The sequence below is a fragment of the Chlorocebus sabaeus genome, chromosome 8 (assembly GCF_047675955.1).
Source record: "Chlorocebus sabaeus isolate Y175 chromosome 8, mChlSab1.0.hap1, whole genome shotgun sequence".
Lineage (NCBI taxonomy): Eukaryota > Metazoa > Chordata > Mammalia > Primates > Cercopithecidae > Chlorocebus > Chlorocebus sabaeus.
The window spans coordinates 70,902,072-70,927,266 of record NC_132911.1 but is presented as its reverse complement, the minus strand read 5'-3'; the positions used below and the strand labels follow the sequence as shown (position 1 = coordinate 70,927,266).

At 43.7% G+C, this 25,195-nt stretch overlaps 1 protein-coding gene and 1 long non-coding RNA gene across 4 annotated transcripts in view; one reads left to right on the top strand and one right to left on the bottom strand.

The window, feature by feature from the left end:
• Nucleotides 1-593, bottom strand: part of SGK3 (serum/glucocorticoid regulated kinase family member 3) — a 142,779-nt gene extending 142,186 nt beyond the window's left edge. For both annotated transcript variants that reach the window (XM_008000790.3, XM_008000787.3), the window contains exon 1: nucleotides 417-593. The gene's annotated coding sequence lies outside the window, so the exon portion shown is untranslated. The remainder of the gene's footprint in view (nucleotides 1-416) is intronic.
• Nucleotides 587-23,202, top strand: LOC140712206 (uncharacterized). 2 transcript variants are annotated; one of them, XR_012093702.1, is made up of 3 exons: nucleotides 587-777; nucleotides 20,765-20,886; nucleotides 21,367-23,202. It is a non-coding gene; the product is annotated as an uncharacterized lncRNA (long non-coding RNA). The 2 variants fall into 2 exon arrangements; XR_012093701.1 differs by having other exon boundaries at nucleotides 20,765-23,202.
• The last annotated feature ends 1,993 nt before the right edge of the window (nucleotides 23,203-25,195 follow it).

Genomic DNA, 25,195 nt, shown 5'->3' with positions numbered 1-25,195 from the left:
TTAAAAGATGCAACGTGTTAAGATCTCTTACTACAGATCCGCTGACAACAGCTTAAACGATTCCATCCACCCAACTCTGGCGGCTGCCCGCTCCCCGACCCTCGCAGGTGACCTGCACCCACTTTCAGCTCGGCGTTCCCGGCTCCTCCAGGCTCGGCGGCTGCGTGCGGGTTAACAAGGTCCAGCCACCGACACCCCTTGGACGTTTAGGAATCTCGAGGCAGGATCTGAATTCACCTCGTGGAAACAAAGACCACAAACTCTCCAGGAGCCGGGGGCTGGGCGGGGGTACGGCTTTTTCCGAGGACAGGCAGCGGCCGAGGCCCGGGCGGCCCTCGCCCCGCCCCGTCTCCTCCCGCCCCGGGCCGCCGTCTGAGTCCCGGGCGCGCGGACCCTCCCGCCGGTCCCGCACCTACCCGGCCCCGCGGTGCTGCTCCCGGCGCAGTGGGCGCGGAGCCGAACGCACTGCGCTTCCTCCTTCCCGGCAGGGCTGCCGGGCGCCGGCGTTTCCTCCTTGACGCGTCACGGCCGCCGGCGGCTCCTCCCGCGGAGCGTGCGGGAGGCCGAGGACAGCCGGGGAAGGCGCCGGATCCCAGCAGAGCGGCGCGAGCTGCGGGTCGGGGGCAGCCCGTGCGGGGAGGGGCTGCAGGCTGCGTCCCGCTCAGGCCTCCGAAGAAGCCCGCGCTCCTCTCTCTTCCCCGAGGACCCCCGCGAAAGGCCGGGCCGCGGTCCCCTGTCTGCCTCCGTCACGCGCTGTGCAAAGTTCAAGAGGACACGGTGGGTCCTGTCAGGAGTCACAGACTCCGGTGTTTCCCGCTGCTGCGCCCTCAGTGGCCGCTACCCTGGGGCTCAAGACCCGCACGGGCCAAAGCACCAGGGCCCAGCGGAGATGACCCGGTGTGTGCAGGGATCAGGACCCCCTCGGGTCAGCCCGGGGTGTTGGGGGTTGGCTTGGTGTAAACTGGAAACTCAGAGGAGTGAATTAAGTATCCAAATAATTGAGAATAACTGTGATTCATTTAGCATTATTTGGACAGTTTTCCACTTTTTTCATTAGCAGAGTTACGGCCCTTGTGTTTATAAACAGTCGAGAACTTTCACAAATTGGCAGATCCTATGTGCAGAGAAATTTCTTTTCCTACATCTTTTTAGATCTACTTTTTTTTTTATTTCCATTAATCTCCAAGTCAGCCGAGTGCACACTTTACAGCTCCTTATTACTCATTCTTGAATTACAGAAGCTGCATTTTAGACCTGTTTCTCTCTTTTAACAGATAGAGAAGCTGAATGGAGAACTAAGAATTACATGGTTCAATGGATGTGGAGTCGAGTGGTTAAGATTTTAAAGTAGAGTGGGTTGTTTTCTTCGTCCCACAACACTACTATAATTTAGGTCTTATCAGATATCACTTGAAGATAGACTCAGACAACTACTTAAAGATTCCCATGTGCATATCATGCCTTAGATTTTGAGACAATGATTTGTACTCTAGATCATATGATTCCAGAGAATTTGCCACAAATCTATGAACAAATAAAGTGCCAAAGGTTTTTAGAGGAAGTCGGATCTATGTGTGACTTCCCTAAATTCAGAAGACATTTCCTCATGTTTTAAAATGATATTCAAAGATTTAGCCCCACAAGTATGGGTAAGAACATTCATTTTTAATGTCAATAACCACAATATGGCCTCTCTTTAAAAAGTGGATTGCGAATCTAAATGTATTTTATACTTCAGTAATCCTATAGAACTTTCTAAACAGTAGTTTTCAGAAATGAATATAAGAACACAGTAGATACAAATCAACATATTGCCAGTGGTCCTTTTTATGTTTTACTGTGGTCCACAAAGCAATCCACATAGATTAGAGAAGTTCCTCCCTTGTAACAAAATCAACAAGTGATCAGTGTATCTCTTAATTAAAGCCATATTCACAGTGCTGGCGATTTCTCAGACAAAAGGAAGTTCTGTGTCAGTAAACTCCAAGTGGAATGACATCATTCTTACTTTAGAGACAAATACCTGGCTGTCACCACATTTTGACTTTTTAAAAAAATAAACATCTGGGAACCATTACAACATTTCTTGATAAATTTGTCCTATTGTGAAGAACACACACACACACACACACACGGAGATCACCTCCCACAAACATTTTATGTATTTTCTTTTCTTTTTTTTTTTTTTTTTTTAAGAGACAGGGGTTTAAGTTTCACTGTGTTGCTGAGGCTGGGTTCAATTGATCAGCTGACAAGATGTTAGGCATTTTGCCTTTACAGTCTGAGAGCTGCAGTTTAATAGCTAGATTTCTCAAAAAGCTAGAGGAGGTAAATATATTCACAGACTACTAAGGACTTTTTCACTGTAATTAAATTAGTTTTTTTTTCTTTCTTTTTTTTTTTTTTTTTTTTTTTGAGACAGAGTCTCACTTTTGTTGCCCAGGCTGGAGTGCAATGGCACGATCTCAGGTCACTGCAACCTCCTCCGACTTCCAGGTTCAAGCGATTCTCCTGCTTCAAAATCCGGAGTAGCTATGATTACAGGCAACTGCCACCACGCCCAGCTAATGTTTTGTATCTTTAGTAGAGACAGGTTTTCGCCATGTTGGCCAGGCTGGTCTTGAACACCTTACCTCAGGTGAGCCACCTGCGTTGGCCTCCCAAAGTGCTGGGATTACAGGCGTGAGCCACCACACCCAGTCTAAAATTGGTTTTAAGGGCAAATTTTAAGGCTGATTTCTTTGTTGTTGTTGTTTTGGTTGTTTTTTTTTGAGACAGGGTCTCACTCTGTCACCCAGACTGGAGTGCGGTGGCATGATCTCGGCTGACCGCAACCTCTGCCTCCCAATTCTCCTGCCTCAGCCTCCCCAGTAGCTGGTATTACAAGCATGCGCCACCACGCCCAGCTAATTTTTGTATTTTCAGTAGAGACAGGGTTTCACCATGTTGGCCAGGCTGGTCTGGAACTCCTGACTTCAAATGATCCACCTGCCTCAGCCTCCCAAAGTGCCGGGATTACAGGCTTCAGCCACCACACCCGGCCAAGGCTGATCACTTTAATTAATCATATTCACCTATAGATAGATATATAGGTTATATTCCCATTTTCTGTTATGTTTCCAAGTTTAGACTGTAAAAAAAAAAGTTGTTGAATGTTCAGCTAAATGTCTAGCTGATGTTTATACCTTTATGAAATATTTCATGTAAATAAATTTTTTAAATAGAGCTTTTTATCAGACTATGGGTCCCAATACTTTCTTTGAAAATATGATTCTGTTCATTCAGATAGGGCAAATATTTTGTTCATCTGTTTTATCTATAGTATAGAGATTTTGAACACAAGCTTTGGAATTGGACAGACCCAGGTTTAACTCCTGGTTTGCCACTTTCTGCTTTGGCAAATTGTTTCACTTCTCTGAGCACTGGTTTTGTCAGTAACCTGGGGATAATAGTGCTTTTTCCTCTTCAGTAAAACAGAGATAATAGTGCTAATCTCATGAAATTGCTATGAGGATCAAATGAATTTAGTAGAATGCCTGTAACATAATGTCAAGTGACTGCTATTGTCATCATTATTAGCTCTAAAACACATATTAAAATGCCAATGTTATATATATTTCATTTGTAATAGTATTAAAATGGCCAGGTTTTAGAAATTTTGGCGGTGGCTCATGCCTGTAATCCCAGCACTTTGGGAGGCTGAGCTGGGTGGATCACAAGGTCAGGAGTTCGAGACCAGCCTGGCCAACATAATGAAACCCCGTATCTACTAAAAATACATAAAACTAGCCAGGCGTGGTGGCAGGCACCGGTAATCCCAGCTACTTGGGAGGCTGAGGCAGGAGAATCGCTTGAACCCAGAAGGTGGAGGTAGCAGTGAGCTGAGATCACGCCATTGCACTCCAACTCTGGGCGAAAGTGTGAGATTCCGTCTCAACAAACAAACAAACAAAAACCAACTACCCAGCCAAATAATATGGTTATTATGATTATTTTAGATCATATATTGCAATGAAATGAATGCTTGGTTTTCATTCTCCACTATTCAAAATGGGAAACCTTTTCTCTAAAATGGTGGCTTATGCGGAAGCATTATTACTTTTTTATATCACAATAAAGCCCTCTATTTGTAGTTCTTTTATCAGAACCTTGGAAGAAGTGAGGGCTATAAAAATATAAGAAATATCACTTCCATTGGTGAGGGCTGCTATTCATTAGAATACTTGTTTTTTGCTGGGCACGGTGGCTCATGCGTGTAATCCCAGGACTTTGGGAGGCCAAGGCAGGCAGATCACCTGAGGTCAGGAGTTCAAGACCAGCCTTGCCAACATGGTGAAACCTTGTCTCTACTAAAAATACAAAATTAGCCAGGTGTGGTGGGTGCCTGTAATCCCAGCTACTCAGGAGGCTGAGGCAGGAGAATCGCTTGAACCTGGGAGGCGAAGGTTGCAGTGAGCCGAGATTGCACCACTGCACCCCAGCCTGGGCAATAAAGTGAAACTCCATCTCAAAAAAAAAAAAAAAAAAAAAAGGAATACTTGTTTTATAGCAGATAAAGTGTTAAGTCTAGAGAGATAAGAATAATCCTACCAACTATATGCTTACAAAAGCAAAACACTTTCTGGTTTGTTTTGTTTTTTGAGACAGGATTTCATTCTGTCACCCACCAGGTTGGAGTGCAGTGGTGTGATCTCGGCTCACTTGAGCCTCGAGTCCCTGCGTTCAAGCCATCCTTCCACCTCCTGAGTTGTTGGAACTACAGGCTCGTGCCACCACCTCAACTAATTTTTAAACTTTTTTGTAGAATCAGGGTCCCATTATGTTGCCCAGGCTGGTCTTGAACTCCTGGCATCAAATGATCCTCCTACGTTGGCCTTGAAAAATGCTAGGATTACAGGTGTGAGCCACCTCGCCCAGCCTCGCAAAGGATGGTTTTGATTCATATTATTTGCATTGCTTTTTAGAGTACCTTTTCCCTCATTCTGCTACAGACTCACCTGCTAAAGTGGGTCAGACACCATAAGTTGTTGCTACAGTTTCTAGCTATGTTTATCAGCTGACATTCTAATCGCAACATTCCACAGTATCAAATAAAATAAAACCATTTTTGTGGAGTAGTTAAAAAACATAATCCTAACTATGAATTGGCTCAGATTGTAATAATTAAAAGGAAAAGCTTGCTGTAAAAATGGGTAAAAATATGGGGAAACAAAAGCAACTAATTTATTAAATTTTCTTTTTTTTTCTTTTTTTGAGATGGAATTTTGCTGTGTCACCCAGGCTGGAGTGCAGTGGTGCAATCTCGGCTCACTGCAGCCTCCGCCTCCTGGATTCAAGGAATTCTCCTGCCTCAGCCTCCCAACTAGCTGGGACTACAAGTGCACACCACCACACCTGGCTAATTTTTGCATTTCTCATCAAGACAGGATTTCACCATTTTAGCCTGGCTGTTCTTGAACTCCTGACCTCAATTAATCTGCCCACCTCAGCTTCTCGAAGTGTTGACATTACAGGTGTGAGCCACCGAGCCTGGCCTAAATTTTCTTTTCTTCTTCTTCTTTTTTTTTTTTGTTTATTTTTCTCTCTCTCTTTTTTTTGAGACAGGGTCCCACTTTTTTTTTTTTTTTTACAGATAGGGTCTCACTCTGTTGCCCAGGTTGGAGTGCAGTGACACAACTATGGCTCACTGCAGCCTCGACCTCCAGGGCTCAAGCAATCCTCCCACCTCAGCCCCACAAGTAGCACCACAGGTGCACACCAACATGCCTGGCTAATTTTTTTATTTTTGCAGAGACAGGGTCTCCCTATGTTGCCCAGGTTGGTCTCAAACCCCTGGGCTCAAGTCATCCTCCCAGCTTGGCCTCCCAAAGTGCTGGGATTACTGGTGGGAGCCACCATGCCCAGCTGACTAATTTATTAAATTTTCTGAGCAAAACAATTTAATAAAATACAAAGCAACCCAAGATACAGTTAGAAAAACTCAGGCCAGTAGTGGTGGCTTTTATGCCTATAATCCCAGCAGTTTGGGAGGCCGACATGGGAGGATCCCTTAAGCCCAGGAGTTTGAGACCATCCTGGGTAACAAAGTGAGACCCCTCCCCATCTCTATAAAAAAAAATTAGCTGAGTATGGTGGTGCACACCTGTAGTCCCTGCTACTTGGCAGGCTGAGGTGGGAGGATCACTTAAGCTCAGGAGGTCAAGGCTTCAGTGAGCTATGATTGCCCCACTGCAGTCCAACATGGGCAACAGAGGGAGACCCTGTGTTTAAAAACAACAACCAAAAAAACCCTCAGTGGCCGAGCACGCTGGCTCACACCTGTAATCCCAGTACTTTGGGAGGCCAAGGCAGGCAGATCACCTGAGGTCAGGAGTTCGAGACCAGCCTGACCAATATGATGAAACCCCGTTTCTACTAAAAATACAAAAATTAGTCAGGCATGGTGGCATGCGCCTGTAATCCCAGCTACTCGGGAGGCTGAGACAGGAGAATCGCTTGAACCTGGGAGGTAGAGGTTGCAGTGAGCTGAGATGGCGCCATTGCACTCCAGCCTGGGCAACAAGAGCAAAACTCTGTCTGAAAAAAAAAAAAAAAACAATCCTCAGTTGGGCAGGTGCAGTGGCTGACACCTGTAATCCCAGCACTTTGGGAGGCCGAGGCAAGCGGATCACTTGAGGTCAGGAGTTTGAGACCAGAGTGGCCAACATGGTGAAGCCCTGTCTCTACTAAAAATACAAAAATTAGCTGGGCATGATGGTGTGCACCTGTAATCCCAGCTACTTGGGAGGTTGAGGCAGGAGAATCGCTTGAACCCGGGAGGGGGCGGTTGCAGTGAGTCAAGATTGTGCCACTGTACCCCAACTGGGTGACAGAGCAAGACTCTATCTCAACAACAACAACAACAACAAAAAAAAAAAAAAAAAAAAAAAACACCTGATAGGAACTGAAATAGAGAGCAATTAATGCCTCTTTAGCACAGAGCAGAATTAACTTGTTTCTTTGATTTGGAAAATGGTTCAGCATGTGTTCATTTTGTCGGGTGGGGGTATAGGTGTATAGGTGGGAGGCCCAAAGCTGAACATCATTTCTTGGGCCAAATTAGCCAAGTTCAAACTCAAAACTGAAATGCTTGAAGTTCAAGTGTGTTTCATAACAGGGAGGAAACTATTTTAAAACAAGACTACATTAGGACCAAATATAAGGCTTTTCAGATCACAGGACTTTCTCACTTTCTATATTAGACTTATGAGAAAAATCAAGGGGAAGTGTTAGGAGATCAGAACCTTAAACTGCTAGCATCAGCTTTTTGATAAAAAGTAGCTAGAAATTATTTTCAATTTCCTGGCTGGGTGCGGTGGCTCACGCCTGTAATCCCAGCACTTTGGGAGGCCGAGGCGGGCGGATCACGAGGTCAGGAGATCAAGACCATCTTGGCTAACACAGTGAAACCCCATCTCTACTAAAAATACAAAAAAAAAAAAAAAAAAAAAAAATTAGCCCGGCGTTGTGGCAGGCACCTGTAGTCCCAGCTACTCAGAGGCTGAGGCAGCAGAATGGTGTGGATCCAGGAGGTGGAGCTTGCAGTGAGCCGAGATTGCGCCACTGCACTCCAGCCTGGGCAACAGAGCGAGACTCTGTCTCAAAAAAAAATAAATAAAAAATAAAAATAAATTTCCCTAAGACCATTAATTATCTAAAATAATATTATTATACTTTCCTATTAGGGAAATCTCATTGTCTTCCAATCTAGTTTTTATGAGTATAAAGAATAAAACATAAATCATTCATTTTTCTCTCTTTTTTTTCTGTATCTCATTTAGTCTATTATGTACATAAAAGTCTGTTAATAGTTGACGATAACTTATTTACATAAGTCATGTCAGCAGTTTCTATGTCCAGAGGATCATAATAGTGTAGGTGGACTAAACCTGCTAGGTGGACTTTGAAGATAACTATTATTTCAGTTGCTTATCAGTAGAGAATAATAGCTTTTCTTAAACACTGTTCATTTGGTGACTCAGTTATTTACTTCTATTATGTGCAATTAATGATTGAATCTATGTCAAATGCAAGGGCTTAATAGCTTCTGGCATAAAGAGATGCGTTGCTGTTATTTCCTTAACAAATTCTCTAAGGAATTTGTGTCTGGCCCAACCAGATGTGTCAAAGACTTAAGTAGACCTGAAGGAATTATAACTCTTCATACACAAGAAGACTCTTAAATTCCCCTAAGTTTTTTAAGATAAACAACCCCAGTTCTTTTAACTTTTTCTCTCATTTTTTTTTTAATGTTTTACGACTCTCATAGGAGTTTTTCCCAAATTTTCTCCATGTTTTCTTTAGATTTTAGAGGAGATGCCCAGTATGAACCATGGAATTCTATAAAGGATCAAGTAAGTCCTAAGTATCATGGAATGCAGTGGTGCGATCTCAGCTCACTTCGACCTCTAATTCCTGGGTTTAAGCAATTCTCCTGCCTCAGCCTCCCAAGTAGCTGGGAATACAGGCACCTGCCACCATGCTGGGCTAATTTTTGTATTTTTAATAGAGACAGAGTTTCACTATATTGGTCAGGCTACTCTTGAACTCCTGACCTCAGGTGATCTGCCTGCCTTGGCCTCCCAAAGTGCTGGGGTTACAGGCGTGAGCCACCGCACCTGGCCAGTTCACACTCTTATAATGCAGCCTTGTATTAATCTTACATTTAAAATTACATTTCAAAAAAATTACATTTCATCATTATCAGATTTTAAAATCTAAACTTGGCCTCCTTTTATTTCTCAAATTATATTTAGGAAGTTGTTTTGATTATCCTATGTAATTCCTCTGCATCTGTTTTGCTGAAACTGTATTTCTCCTGGATAATTTTAAATTTCTTCATATTTGCTAAGGCAAATGGTATTGAAAGTGGAGAGTGGACATCCAAAGGGTGCTCAAGGCAATCTACTACAAGTTCAGAAAGAACAGAAAGAAAATATTGGAACATCCATTCGTTTTCTCTAAAAAGTAAGAAACAGACCAGGTTGGCTCATGCCTGAAATCCCAGCACTTCGGGAGGCTAAGGCAGGCAGATCACTTGAGCTCAGGAGTTCAAGACCAACCTGGGCAACATGATGATACGCCGTCTCTACAAAAACATAAAACTTAGCCGGGCGTGATGGTGTGCATCTGTAATCCCAGCTACTCAGAATGCTGAGGTAGGAGGATGGCTTGAGTCTGGGAAACGGAGGTTGCATTGAGCCAAGATCACACCATTGCACTCCAGCCTGGGTGACAGAGTGAAATCCTGTCTAAAAAGAAAGAAAGAAAAAAATTAAGCTGTATTATTTAACATAAATGTGACACTGGCATGCTCATACAGTCCTCTGTCAGTTATGTCAGAGGTGTGCTGTGTGAGGTAACCTGAGGACAGACTTTCCACAATTGAAAGGGTTGACTGGGTGCCCTAGTTCATCCACAATCAGTATTGCAGTTTTGTGTAGTACAGGACATCATTGATGTGGTTAATTTTGTAAAACTAAATCCCTTCAATAGAATCTACATAATACTTTATGCTGAGATGGGGAGTGATTGTGAAAACTCTTTATTTTCTAGCAAAGTATTCAAGATACTCGAAGTGAAAAGCACAGATCCTGGACACACACCGCCTAGGTTCTGATCACAGTTCTGCCATCACCAGCCATGTAATCCCAGGAAAATCATTTAACTCTCTGAGGTTCAGTTTCTTCATCTGTGGAATGGAGATAATAGTATCTACTGCATTGAGTTGTTCTGGGGATGAAGTGAGTTGATACATATGTATATAAAAATTTCTTAGTATAGTATCTACTACCAAGAACAGATTTACACAAGCTCTGGTTGTTATTACTTAAAAGAGTATTTGACTATCAAGAAGAATTATGCATTTTCGCTGACAAAAAATATAAGTGATTCAGATTTCTTTACCTTTTCTGTGATAATCCCTGTGGGTTATATTCTATGTAGAGGATATTAAACACACATATTTTCTTTTCTTTTCTTTTCTTTTTTTGAGACAGAGTTTTGCTCCTGTTGCCCAGGCTGGAATGCAATGGCGTGATCTTGGCTCACCGCAACCTCAGCCTTCTGGGTTCAAATTATTCTCCTGCCCTCAACCTCCTGAGTAGCTAAGATTACAGGCATGTGCCACCCCGCCTGGCTTATTTTGTGTTTTTATTAGAGATAAGGTTTCGCCATGTTAGTCAGGCTGGTTTCGAACTCCTGACCTCAGGTGATCTGCGCGCCTCGGCCTCCCGAAGTGCTGGGGTTACAGATGTGAGCCACCGTGCTCGGCCGCACATTTTCTTTTAAGGTAAAGTTTTAGCAATGAGTGAGAGATTAACTTCCTTCCTTCCCACTCCCTTTAGTGTAGATGGGCGTTGAAATAAACACTTTGGAGAGAGTGTCTTGGAAATTTTTCCATCAGTATGTGACTTTGTTGCATGGGAAACTGTGTGTGTGTGTGTGTGTCCTATTAAAACTCTAATATATACACTGCACTGGAATTTTTGAAACACAATTTTCTACTTGTTTAAACATTTTCCAATTAATGCATTTCAGTGGGTCTTAAAATTTATTTGTTGAAAAAATAAAAGGCAGTGTCTTTAAATTCATTTACAGGAATTACTGACTGAGGCTGGGCACAGTGGCTCATGCCTGTAATCCCAGCACTTTGGGAGGCTGAGTAGGGGTGGATCACTTGAGCCCAGGAGTTTGAGGCCAGCCTGGGCAATGCAGCGAGACCCCATCTCTATTAAAGAGAGAGAGAGAGAGGGGAAGGAGAGAGAGAGGGGAGGAAGGAAGGAAGGAAGGAAGGAAGGAAGTGAGGGAGGGAGGGAGGGAGGGACGGACGAGAGAGGGAGGGAGGGAAGGAAGGAAGGAAGGAATTACTGACTGACAGCAGAGAGAATGGAAATGTACTAGTCAAACTTCAACAAAAACCTTTACAGAACTGGATGATGGGACTGAAACAGAAAATGAGTACTTTAATAGATATAGCCAATAAGAGTGCATCTCTTCCATTTAAATCTAAATATCTTTATGAAATATCTTTTCGGCTACGACAGCCATTAAAGTGAAGTATTAGAATAACTAAACTTAAAATTAGACTTTCTAATGGCTGTATCACAAAGTGTTACATCAAGATTTTTTTTTTTTTAAATGGAGACGGAGTCTTGCTCTGTCGCCCAGGCTGGAGTGCAGTGGCACGATCTCGGCTCACTGCAAGCTCTGCCTCCTGGGTTCACACCATTCTCTTGCCTCAGCCTCCCGAGTAGCTGGGACTACAAGTGCCTGCCACCACACCTAGCTAATTTTTCATATTTTTAGTAGAGACAGGGTTTCACCGTGTTAGCCAGATGGTCTCAATCTCCCGACCTCGTGATCCGTCTGCCTTGGCCTCCCAAAGTGCTGGCATGAGCCACCGTGCCAGGCCAAATCAATATTTTTTAAAAGTAATAAAGTAAAATCAAGTGAAACCAAAGGCCTTGTTTTTTTTTTTTTTTTTTTTGAAACTGAGTTTTGCTCTTGTCCAAGATGGAATGCAATGGCGCGATCTCAGCTCACTGCAACCTCCACCTCCCGGGTTCAAGCAATTCTCCTGTCTCAGCCTCCTAAGTAGCTGGGATTACAGGCATGTGCCACCACACCTGGCTAATTTATTTATTTATTATTATTTTTTGAGACAGAGTGTCACTCTGTTGCCCAGGCTAGAGTGCAGTGGCATGATCTTGGTTCACTGCAACCTCCACCAAATGGGTTCAAGTGATTCTCCTGCCTCAGCCTCCCAAGTAGCTGGGATTACAGGTGCCCATCACCACGCCCAGCTAATTTTTGTATTTTTTAGTAGAGAAGGGGTTTCACCATCTTGGCCAGGCTGGTCTCGAACACTTGACCTCGTGATCCACCCGTCTCAGCCTCCCAAAGTGCTGGGATTACAGGCGTGAGCCACTGCACACAGCCTTTTTTTTTTTTTTTTGAGATGGGAGTCTCACTCTGTCTTCCAGGCTGGAGTGCAGTGGTGCAATCTTGGCTCATCGCAACCTTCACCTCCTGGGTTCAAGCAATTCTCCTGCCTCAGCCTCCCAAGTAGTTGGGATTACAGGTGTGTGCCACCATGCCCAGCTAATTTTTTGTATTTTTAGTAGAGATGGGGTGTCACCATGTTGGTCAGCCTGGTCTCAAACTCCTGACCTCACGTGATCCACCTGCCTCAGCCTCCCAAAATGATGAGATTACAGGCGTGAGCCACCTCACCTGGCTGCAGAAAGGCTTTTATTTTATTTATTTATTTTGAGATGGAGTGTCACTCTGTCGCCAGGCTGGAGTGCAGTGGCACAGTCTCGGCTCACTGCAACCTCCACCTCTGGGATTCAAGCGATTCTCCTGCCTCAGCCTTCCGAGTAGCTGGGACTACAGGTGCCTGCCACCACACCTGGCTAATTTTTTGTATTTTAGTAGAGACGGGGTTTCACCATGTTGGCCAGGATGGTCTCAATGTCCTGACTGCGTAATCCACCCGCCTCGGCCTCCCAAAGTGCTGGGATTTACAGGCCTGAGCCACCGTGCCTGGTCAAAAAGGCTTTTATACTATTAATAAAATACTATTGGGCCAGGCGCGGTGACTCATGCCTGTAATTTCAGCACTTTGGGAGGCCAAGGTGGGTGGATCATGAGGTCAGGAGTTTGAGGCCGGCCTGGTCAACACGGTGAAACCCCATCTTTACTAAAAATACGAAAATTAGCCTGGCATGGTGACAGGTGCCTGTAATCCCAGCTACTTGGGAGGCTGAGGCAGGAGAATGGCTTGAACCCAGGAGGCAGAGGTTGCAGTGAGGTGAGATCATGCCATTGCACTCCAGCCTGGGTGACAGAGCGAGACTCCATCTCAAAAAAAAAAAAAAATACTATTAAGGCCAGGTACAGCGACGCACACATGTAATCCCAGTACTTTGGGAGACTGCAGTGGATGGATTGCTTGAGGCCAGGAGTTCAAGACCAGCCTGGGCAACACATCGAGACTCTCTACAAAAAAAAAAAAAAAAAAGGCTGGGGCCGGGTGTGGTGGCTCACACCTATAATCCCAGCACTTTGGGAGGCCAAGGCAGGTGGATCACTTGAGCTTAGGAGTTCGAGACCAGCCTTGGCAACATGGTGAAATTCTGTCTCGACCAAAAATAGAAAACATTAGCCAGGTGTGGTGACACATGCCTGTAGTCCCAGGTACTTGGGAGTCTGAGGTGGGAGGATCACTTGAACCTGGAGGCAGAGATTGCAGTGAGCTGAGATCACACCACTGCACTCCACCCTGAGTGACAGAGTGAGACCCTGTCTTAATAAAGAAAAAAAAAAAAATTGGCCAGCTGTGGTGGTGCAGGCCTGTTAGCTACCCAGGAGGCTGAGGCAGGAGGATCACTTGAGCCCAGGAGTTTAAGGCTAGAGTGAAGTGAGCTATGATGGCACGACTGAACTCCAGCCTGTGTGACAGAGTAAGACCTCATCTCTAAAACTGAAAATTGGCCGGTGGCTCAAGCCTGTAATCCCAGCACTTTGGGAGGCCGAGACGGGCAGATCACGAGGTCAGGAGATCGAGACCATCCTGGCTAACACAGTGAAACCCCGTCTCTACTAAAAAATACAAAAAACTAGCTGGGCAAGGTGGCGGGCACCTGTAGTCCCAGCTACTCGGGAGGCTGAGGCAGGAGAATGGCGTAAACCCGGGAGGCGGAGCTTGCAGTGAGCTGAGATCGCGCCACTGCACTCCAGCCTGGGCGACAGAGCGAGACTCCGTCTCAAAATATATATATATATATGTGTGTGTGTGTGTGTGTATTCCTTCTTCCAATAACTATTTGTCCAGTACCTAGTATGTGCCAGGTACTGTGCTACGCTCAGAGAGGTGAAATTTTAAAATATCATCACCATGCTCAAATGGCACTTTATAACGTTGTTGGGTACTGGGGTTTAATACCTGGGTCATCAAATAATCTATACAACAAATCCCCAGGACATGAGTTTATCTATGTAACAAACCTTCACAGGTACCTCCTTCCCCTGACTCCACTCCCAGGCTTTTTTTTTTTTTTTTTTTTTGATACAGGGTCTCTCTTTGTCTCCCATGCTGGAGTGCAGTGGCATGATCTTGTCTCACTGGAGCCTCAGTTTCCTGGACTCAAGTAATCCGTCCACCTCAGTCTCCTGGGTAGCTGGGACTACAGGTGTACACTACAACACCCAGCTAATCCAGGCCTTTAAATAGCTAATAATCTGCTAGGGATTGGAATTTGAATCTGAATCTGGTCATCTGAACAGGCACTTAGTTTTTATATAGTTTAAATGAGCCACTTACGATGTCTCTTCTAGATATCTGCAAGGTGCTTTTATGACAGTCATGTGCAGATTTCCTCTGCAAAGCCCTGTGTTAATACATAAGGTACAAGGCACAAAGATACACTGTGTTTGTCAGGGATTTTATTTTATTTTATTTTATTTATTTATTTAATTTATTTATTTATTTATTTATTTATTGAGACAGAGTTTCGCTCTTGTTGCCCAGACTGGAGTGCAATGGCACGATCTCAGCTCACTGCAACCTCTGCCTCCCGGGTTCAAGCAATTCTCCCACCTCAGCCTCCCGAGTAGCTGTAGCTTGGACTGCAGCATGCGCCACCACGTCCAGCTAATTTTGTATTTTTAGTAAAGATGGGGTTTCTCCATGTTGGGCAGGCTGGTCTCGAGTTCCTGACTTCAGGTGATCCACCCACCCTGGCCTCCCAAAATGCTGGGATGACAGGTGTGGGTCACCATGCCTGGCCTTATAGGGGATTTTAAATCCTTGGTATAAAACGATGAAAAGTGAAAAAAGCACCTTAATTTTTTCCTTGTACTATGTGGATTGCTTCTACTATTGAATGTATTCCTGAGTACATTACATTTCTGTTGCACCATTTCTGCTTTGTGCTGTTTCTTTATACCTGGTACCATACTGTTTGAAAGTTTTACAGGCATTTTATTTGGCTGCAACCACCTCTTTCGGATTTCATCTCATTACTTGCTATTTCAACACCTGATTGGGATAGATTTCTACTATCTATCTGCTGAGATAAATCATTTCCTTGCTACTTATTGCACTGAAAAACAATCATCTGAAGAATAGGTAGAGGAAAATACTGCAGACAACTAAGATCAGGGAAATGAAAATTCTCTATGCCTAAAATGGAATCATCTACCTCTCCCTAAATAGCAATGAAAAAGTGGTGATTTGAGGTATTTAAGGCAAGAGACTGGACCACATTATTTCCTGGGGTCATGTTTACTTTTAAAGTCTGCAAATAAGCAAACTCAAAGCTCACAGTCCTAGGAAGAACTTAGACCCATTTGGTTTCTTTCTTTCTTTTCGTTTTTTTGTTTGTTTGTTTGTTTGTTTGTTTGAGATGGAGTTTTTGCTCTTGTTGCCCAGGCTGGAGTGCAATGGCACGATCTCAGCTCACAGCAACCTCCATTTCCTGGGTTCAAGCGATTCTCCTGCTTCAGCCTCCCAAGTAGCTGGGATTACAGGTATGTGCCACTACGCCCGGCTAATTTTGTATTTTTAGTAGAGACGGGGTTTCTACATGTTGGTCAGGCTGGTCTCGAACTCCTGACCTCAGATGATCTGCCCACCTCGGCCTCCCAAAGTGCTGGGATTACAGGCGTGAGCCACCGTGCCTAGCCAGCGTTTGGTTTCTTAAAAGCAAGCAGTACTAACAGTTTACAAATGTAGGGCATGGGATAAAAAGTAAAAAATAGTTACCAAAAATCTGTGATCATATAAAATTCAATTCAAAAAAATATAAGCTGCACATTAAGGCAATTTTGTTATTCAGAAAGACTATGTTTATTTAAATTTTAACTGATTCATAGTCCTTGAACTATTCTTCCCACAAAAACAAAGAATCCAATTTTCATTATATTAATCTTTTTTCTTGGAAAATAGAAAAATACAATTTGAACCAATTTCAGCATAGCATAGTGATGAAGAATATGGCTTTAAACAGCCTGGGGTTCAAATCTCACTCTGCTGCTTACCAGCCCTGCCCCAGACACATTTCCTAACTTTCTTTTTTTTTTGAGATGGAGTCTCACTTTGTTGCCCAGGCTGGAGTGCAGTGGCGCGATCTTGGCTCACTGAACCTCTGCCTCCCAGGTTCAAGCCATTCTCGTGCCTCCCCTCCCTGAGTAGCCTGGATTTCAGATGCATGCCATCAAGCCTGGTTAATTTTTGTATTTTTAGTAGAGACGGGGTTTTGCCATGTTAGCCAGGCTGGTCTTGAACTCCTGACCTCAGGTGATTTGGCCTCCCAAGGTGTTGGGATTACAGGCATGAGTCGCCGCGCCTGGCCACATTTCCTAACTTTCTTAGCCTTAGTTTTCTCATTTGTAAATGTAACTCTTACTTCATAGGGTTGTGAGGTTTAAGTGAGATAAACCCATAGTAAGAAAATAATTCATGGTAAAATTTAAAATTTTATACCAACTACTGTGTAAGATACATTATACAGTAGTTCCCCTTATCTGCGATTTCACTTTCCACAGTTTCAGTTACCCATGGTCAACTGTGGTCCAAAAATATTAAATGGAACATTTCAGAAATAAACCCTTCATAAGTTTTGAATTGCACGCCATTCTGAGTAGTGTGATGAAATCTTGTGCCATCCCACTCTGTCCTGCCCTGAATGTGAATCATTCCTTTGTCCAGTATATTCATGGTATATACAATGCCTGCCCTATACAATGTGATTGTATGGGAGAACACATAGTATAGGTAGGAGGTTTGGTACTATCTGCAGCTTCAGGCATCCACTAGGGGTCTTGAATGTATCCCCTGCAGATAAGGGGAACCGTTATGTAAATGACATATATAAAATATATACCCATCTTTTAGGCAGATCGATGGCTTCCTGAAGATGTCCATGTTCTCATTCCCAGAAGTTGTGAATGCATTACATTACATAGCAAAGAATAAAGGTTGCAGATAGAATTGAGTTTTCTAATTGGCTAACCTTAAGATAGAATATCTTTGGTGGGTTGAACATAATCACAAGGGTCCTTAAAAGTAGAAGAGGGGTTCATGCCTATAGTCCCAGCTGCTAGGAAGATCGCCTGAGCTCAGGAGTTTGAAGATGCAACGAGATATGATTGTGATACTGCACTCCAGCCTGGGCAACACAGTGAGAGCCTGTCTCTTTTGTTTGTTTGTTTTTTTGAGACGGACTCTTGCTCTGTCGCCAGGCTGGAGTGCAGTGGTATGACCTTGGCTCACTGCAACCTCTGCCTCCCGAGTTCAAGCAATTCTCTTGCCTCAGCCTCCCGAGTAGCTGGGACTACAGGCATGTGCCACCATGCCCAGCTAATTTTTGTATTTTTAGTAGAGATGGGGCTTCACAGTGTTGGCCAGGATGTTCTCCATCTCTTGACTTGTGATCCGCCCTCCTCAGCCTCCCAAAGTGTTGGGATTACAGGCGTGAGTCACTGCGCCTGGCCGATCCTGTCTTTAAAAAAAAAACAAAACAAAAAAGAACACTAAAACACAAAGATGGGTGCGGTGGCTTATGACTGTAATCCCAGCACTTTGGGAGGCTGAGGCAGGCGGATCACCCGAGGTCAGGAGTTCAAGAGCAGCTTGACTAACATGGTGAAACCCCGTCTCTACTAAAAATACAAAATTAGCTGGGAATGGTGGCACATGCCTGTAATCTCAGCTACTAGGGAGGCTGAGGCAGGAGAATTGCTTGAACCCGGGAGGCGGAGGTTGCAGTGAGCCAAGGTCAGGCCATTGCACTCCAGCCTGGGCAACAAGAGTGAAACTCTGTCTCAAAAAAAAAAAAAAAAAAAAATTGTGGGCCAGGTGCCGTGGCTCACGCCTGTAATCCCAGCACTTTGGGAGGCCAAGACTGATGGAATGCTTGAGCTCAGGTGTCCCAGACCAGCCTGGGCAACATGGCAAAACCTCATCTCTACAAAAAATACAAAAAAAAAAAAAAAAAAAAAATAGCTGGATGTGGTGGCATCCATGCCTGTAGTCCCAGCTACTCAGGAGGCTGATTGAGAGGATCACCTGAGCCCGAGGAGGTTGAGGCTGCAGCGAGCCATGATCAGGTCACTGCACTCCAACCTGGGCAAACTGGAAGAGGGAAGCAATAAAAGAAGAGTCAGAGCAGAGCGAGACTCTGTCTCAAAAAAAAAAAAAAAAAAAGGAGAGTCAGAGAAGATGTGACTATGACAGAATAGTCAGCGAGATGCAACATTGCAGGGTTTGAAGGTGGACAGCAGGGCCACAGTCAAGGAATATTGGTGGTCTCTAGAAGCTGGAAAAGGCAAAGAAATGGATTTACTCCTAGAGCCTCCAAAAGAGGAGCACAGTCCTGCCAAGTCCAGTGAAACCCATGTCAGACTTGTAACCTACAGAAATGTATGGTAATAAATTTGTGTTGTTTTAAGCCTCTGAGTTTGTGGTAATTTATTACGGCAGTAAATAGAAAACAAATTAGGGCCAGGCATGGTGGCTTACCCCTATAATCCCCGCACTTTGAGAGGTCGAGGCGGGTGGATCACCTAAGGTCAGGAGTTTGAGACCAGCCTCACCAGCATGGAGAAACCCTGTCTCTACTAAAAATACAAAATTAGCTGGGCGTGGTGGCGCATGCCTGTAATACCAGCCACTCAGGAGGCTGAGGCAGCAGAATCGCTTGAACCTGGGAGGCGGAGGTTGCAGTGAGCCGAGATCAAGCCATGCACTCCAACCTGGGCAACAGGAACGAAACTCTGTCTCAAAAAAAAAAAAAAAAAAAGAAAAAAAAAAGTATACACATTTGAAGTAGAAAGCTCTGATTAGAGAAACAGAAATAATTGGAAGGAAGAAACACTGAAGGATGAGTCCAGGTGGGAGACTGTGAATTGTATATAGGGTGTCATCTTCACCATCGTGATTTTCCCCCAGCAAAGCTCTGCAACACTGATATAGCCATGGAGGAGGCAGACAGCTGGATTGAACTTGGCTTGGGAAAGTTTAAGAAAAGGACAATGGAGTAAAGGAAGAGAGCCCAAGAGGGGACCATGCCGTTTACACTTCCCAGGAAAGGAGGAGGTGACAGACAGAAAGGAAAGGCCAAGGGCATGGGGGACTTGCACAGGTAAAGAATGAAGTTGACAAAAACTTATTACACATGATCACACCATTACCAATATTTTACATTTTAAAATACACTGCAAGATTCAAAGATAGACTATTTTTAAAAATAGACTTTTTAAAAGCAGTTTTAGCTTCACAGTAAAACTGAGAAGGTACAGAGATTTCCCACTTACTCCTTGCCCCCACAGAAGCACAACCTCCCTGATTATCAACATCTGCACCCAGGTGGTACATTTGTTGCAACTGATAAACCTACATTGAAACATCTTTATCACCCAAAGTCCATGGTTTACAGTATGGTTCTCTCTTGGTGTTGTACATTCTGTGGGTTTTAACAAGTGTATAATGATGTATCTGTTATTATAGTATCATACAGAACAGTTTCACTTTTTGTGTGTGTACATGTGAAACAGGGTCTCCCTCTGTCTCTCAGGCTCAAGTGCAGCAGCTCAATCATAGCTCACTGCAGCCTCGACCTCCTGGGCTCAAGCAATCCTCCCACCTCAGCCTCCCAAGTAGCTGGGACTACAGGTGCATGCTGCCATGCCCGGCTAATTTTTGTATTTTTTGTAGAGAGGAGGTTTCGCCATGTTTCTGTGGCTGGCCTCCAACTTCTGAGCTCAAGCAATCCACCTGCCTCAGCCTACCAAAGTGTTGGGATTACAGATGTGAGCCACCACGTCTGGCTTAGTTTTGCTATCTTAAAAATCCTGTATGTTTCACCTATTCATCCCTCCCTCCCACCAACCTCTGTTCTTTTTATTGTCTCCATAGTTTTGCCTTTTTCATAGTGTCATGTAGTTAGCATCATACAGCATGTAGGCTTTTCAGATTGGTCTCTTTCACTTAGCAACATGCATTTAAGTTGTCCCCCTGCATCTTATCATGGCTCGCTAGTTCATTTCTTTTTAGTGCCAAAAATATTTCATTGTATGGATGGATCATAGTTTATTTATCCATTCACCTAGGGTAGGACCTCTTGGTTGCTGCCAATTTGGCTATTATAAATAAAGAAACTGCTATAAACATTCATGGGTAGGTTTTTGCAGACAAACCATTTTTGAATACACAGTCTGAATATAGATGCAAATTTTCTCGATCAAATCCTAACAAGTCAAGTATAGCACACTGAATCAAAGTGTATATCAATATGACCAGAAGAGTTTATCCTTCAAAAACATAATAAAGCAATAAAAACTATAATATTATGTTAGGAACAAAAAGCTCTTTAAATTGATGATCTCAACAAATGTTTTGAGGAATTAAACTGTTTGAGCATTTCCATTATCTCTTTGCCCCATCCATTCCTAGCCCTTAACACAGTCAGCGTGATAGAGTGGGTCAATAGACTCTGTAGCAATGTTGTTTGTATTTCTTTTTATTTTCCCTTTTTTTTGTTGTTGAGATGGAGTCTCGCTCTGTTGCCCAGGCTGGAGTGCAGTGGCATGATCTCAGCTCACTGCAACCTCTACCTCCTGGGTTCAAGCAATTCTCGTGACTCAGTCTCCTGAGTAGCTGGGATTACAGGCACATGCCACCAAGCCTGGCTAATTTTTTTTTTTTTTTTTTTTTTTTTAGACGGAGTCTCGCTGTATGGCCCAGCCTGGAGTGCGGTGGTGCAATCTCAGCTCACTGCAACCTCCACCTCCCAGGTTCAAGTGATTCTCCTGCTTCAGCCTCCTGAGTAGCTGGGACTACAGGTGTGTGCCACCATACCTGCTAATTTTTTTTGTATTTTTAGTAGAGACAGGGTTTCACCATGTTAGCCAGGATGATCTTGATCTCATGACCTCGTGATCTGCCCGCCTCAGCCTCCCAAAGTGCTGGGATTACAGGCATAAGCTACCATGCCCAGCTGTTTGTATTTGTTTCTGTTTGAATAACGGGGCTCTGACACTTAAGAACTGACTGATTTGGGCAAGTTACTTAACATCTTTGTGCATCTTCTTCCCCATCTATAAAACAGGGGCTTTTAATAGTACTTCATGGATTAAATGAGTTTATATCTATAAACTCTTAGAATAATACCTGGAATATACATGTTTGTTAAATAAAATGTATAATATGTGTGTGGATCATGTGTGTGAATGCTGGTCTTGAAGGGCTGTATGCAATTCTGTTAAAGTTGTCTTGCTGAGTCAAACTGTCAGGTCTGTGATTTGATTTTATGCTACTTACAGGTCAAAAAGCTAGCCTGTTCCTGGTTTGTGAATGCTGGAGAAAGACAGGAGACATCTATGCCGGAGAAAAAGAACTTTATTATTCACAGTGCGGGCTGGGGGTGGGGGGGAAGCCATGCCCATCAGAATGTTTGTATCAGTTTCTCTTGCCCTCAAGTCCCAAGTTCCACAGGGGTGACATGCACGGACACAGCCAGTGGGTTTGCATTGCAGCTAACGAACAACAATAATCTTGGGGAATTCACTGCTATTATAACAAGCAGTGAGATTGCTTTTTGTCCCAGAGAGAGATGTTACCTCATTTCTCAAGATTGCTCACTGCAAACACAACCATAAGAAATGGCTTGGGTCAAGCATAGTGTGGCTGCAAGCCTGTAAGGTGGCCCTTAATGGTTCTTACCTGCTGTAATTCCTCCAGTTGAATGTGGGTGAGTTTATTGACTCACTTCTAACTAACTGAGTACGACACAAGAGATGAGAAGTTGCTTTAGAGATGAGGTTATAAAGACTGTGGCTTCTGTGTTGGGCATCATCTCATCAGCTGCCATGTTGCAAGCTGCCTCATGGATGGACCTGCATGTCTAGCAAACAGTCAGTGAGGACCTGTGGCCCACCAACAGCTACATGAGAGATCATCTCAAGCCTCGAGGTGACAACAGCTCCAGCCCACACCCTGATTGTATCTTGTGAGAGACCCTGAGCCAGAGGCACCCAGCTAAACTGCATCCAGATTCCTGACCCACAGAAACTGTCAGAAAATAAATGTTGTTTTAAGCCCCTATGTTTTAGGGTAATTTGTTGAGCAGTAATACATAATAAAAGGAGCCAGGGCTTGCATTCTTGACATTCTAAGGCCAGACATGCAGGGACACAGAGACCCATAGATAACCATCTCCCAACAACAGGGTAAAACTAGAACCTTAGAGCTCAGCAATGCCGTCTTCCCAGAAGAGGCTGAAAAGCTTAGGGCCCACCATCTAGGTAGGAAGCAGATACTGAGCCTGGAAACTGGAATTTAGAAGAAAGTTGGAACTGGTCTTACCAATCTTGGAGCTGGTTTTTGAAGAATTTAGCTTGCTTGAGGACATTATACAGGTTAGGAAAAGGTGACTTCTGCTTTGTGCACATAGTGGGAAGCAAAGTAGAGAGGAATCCTTTTACGGTGTCAAATGCTGAAATGTCTACCCTGCATTTAGTGAACCGAATTATCTAGTTGTATATTACTTCCTGTACTCTTTGCATTGTTTGCCTGGAGCCCTTTGTAAAGTTTTTGTTTTTATATTTTTGTTTTGAGATAGAGTCTCACTCTGTTGCCCACGCTGGAGTGCAGTGGCGCGACCTCAGCTCACTGCAACCTCTGCCCTCTGGGCTCAAGCAATTCTCCTGCCTCAGTTTCCCAAGTAGCTGGGATTACAGGCATGCGCTACCACTCCCGGCTAATTTTTGTATTTTTAGTAGAGATGGGGTTTTACCATGTTGGCCAGGCTAGTCTCAAACTTCTGACCTCAAGTGATCCACCTGCCTCAGCCTCACAAAGTATTGGGATTACAGGCGTGAGCCACCCCGCCCAGCCTGTTAAAGTTTTTAAGAAGTCCCTTGTTTCATCTGTACTTCAGGAAATGAGTCAAATGCTTGAGCCTCAATAATAAAGGAAACAGTGCCCCCTGGAGGTCATAGTGGCAATGCCCAGGGACCCCAAGAGAGAAGGGAAGCCAGTGTAGGCATGGGAGATGGCAGGCAGCAGAGTTCTTTACAAATGCTGAGAAAATATTTTATAAAACTGAAAATATTTTTTATTTAAAGCCTTTAATAAATTGGTATAGGAATTTTAATAAATTAGTGTGGAAGTTTTCTTTCTTAACACACTAGAGAGCTTTTTGTTTTCCCCACGGAGAGTTGACTTTACACTTAATGGAGGACCAGACAGTATGATAATGAAGAACATGGGCTTTGGAATTTGACAGGTCTTCCTTTTGTTAATAGCATGTCTTTGGGCAAGTTGATAAATCTGTCTGAGACTATTTCTTTATCTGTAAAATGAGGACATCTTATTGGGTCATAGTGAGGATTAAATGAGATTTAGCACCTGAAAGCACTCAATGTTTGATAGCTGTTATTATTAGTTACTATTACTACTATAACATTAACAAGATAAGGATGTTCCATATAACAACAAATACCTAATACACTGTAATATGTGCTGGCAGTAGAATTTTCAGATGAGAAGTTGTTACAGAAGATGTAAGTTAGAATAATTAGAGGAAAGGAGGAATTAGTGAGCAAGAAGACCCAAGGCTATTTAAGAAGGTATGAGGAAAAACAGAATCCTTAAAAACTTTCTATCCAATATGTAAACTGCATTCTAACAAATACATAATTAACACCATTAGTCTATTGGATAAGTGGCCAAAGGAGATGAAAAAGCAATTTAAAAAGTATGTTATCAGGCAGCCTACTTATTAATTAAGAAATGAGGCCAGGTGCAGTAGCTCATGCCTGTAATCCCAGCACTGTAGGAGGCTGAGGTGGTGGATCACCTGAGGTCAGGAGTTCAAGACCACCATGACCAACATGGTGAAACGCCGTCTCTACTAAAAATACAAAAATTAGCCAGGCATGGTGGCGGGTGCCTGTACTCCCAGCTACTCGGGAGGCTGAGGCAGGAGAATCGCTTGAACCCAGGAGGTGGAGGTTGCAGTGAGCCAAGATTGCAACATGGCACTTAAGCCTGAACGACAAGAGCAAAATTCTGTTTAAAAAAAAAAAAAGGCCGGGCATGGTGGCTCAAGCCTGTAATCCCAGCACTTTGGGAGGCTGAGACGGGCGGATCACGAAGTCAGAAGATCGAGACCATCCTGGCTAACACAGTGAAACCCCGTCTCTACTAAAAAAATACAAAAAACTAGCTGGGCGAGGTGGCGGGTGCCTGTAGTCCCAGCTACTCGGGAGGCTGAGGCAAGAGAATGGCGTAAACCCAGGAGGCGGAGCTTGCAGTGAGCTGAGATCGCGCCACTGCACTCCAGCCTGGGCGACAGAGCGAGACTCCGTCTCAAAAAAAATAAATAAATAAAAAATAAATAAATAAATAAATAAATAAATAAATAAATAAATGAAAAAGAAAGAAATGCAACATAAAGTCTCATGTCTCATGTACCTTTTAAAGTTTCAAAACATAATGAAAAATGAAAATAGGCCAGGTGCGGTGGCTCATGCCTGTAATCCCAAGACTTTGGGAGGCTGAGGCGGGCGGATCACCTGAGGTCAGGAGTTCAAGACCAGCCTGACCAACATGGAGAAACTCTATCTCTACTAAAAATACAAAATTTGCCGGGGTGGTGGCACATGCCTGTAATCCCAGCTACTCGGGAGGCTGAGGCAGGAGAATCGCTTGAACCCGGGAGGTGGAGGTTGCAGTGAGCCAAGATCGTGCCATTGCACTCCAGCCTCGGCAGCAAGAGCAAAACTCCATCTCAAAAGAAAAAAAAGAAAAAGAAAAAAAGAAAAAAAGAAAATAATTGGTATTGGGGAAGACATAGGAAGAGGCATTGACCTTGGAACATGACATACTTGACTGCCTATTACCAGCTGTGAGAGCCAGTGTAAGTTACCTCCCCTCTCTGTGCCTCAGTTTCCTTATTTGTATACATGAGAAAGTTTAAAAATATGTTAAAAATCCCATTTATAATAATCACAACTATAAACTATCCTGAAACAAAATTAATAAGAAATGTTAAAACCCATTTAAAAAGGGAAGTATCTTCACATTGACCTATAAATTATGTGCCATTTTTATTAAAAATCCAAATGGCAATTAAGTTGATTCTCTAGT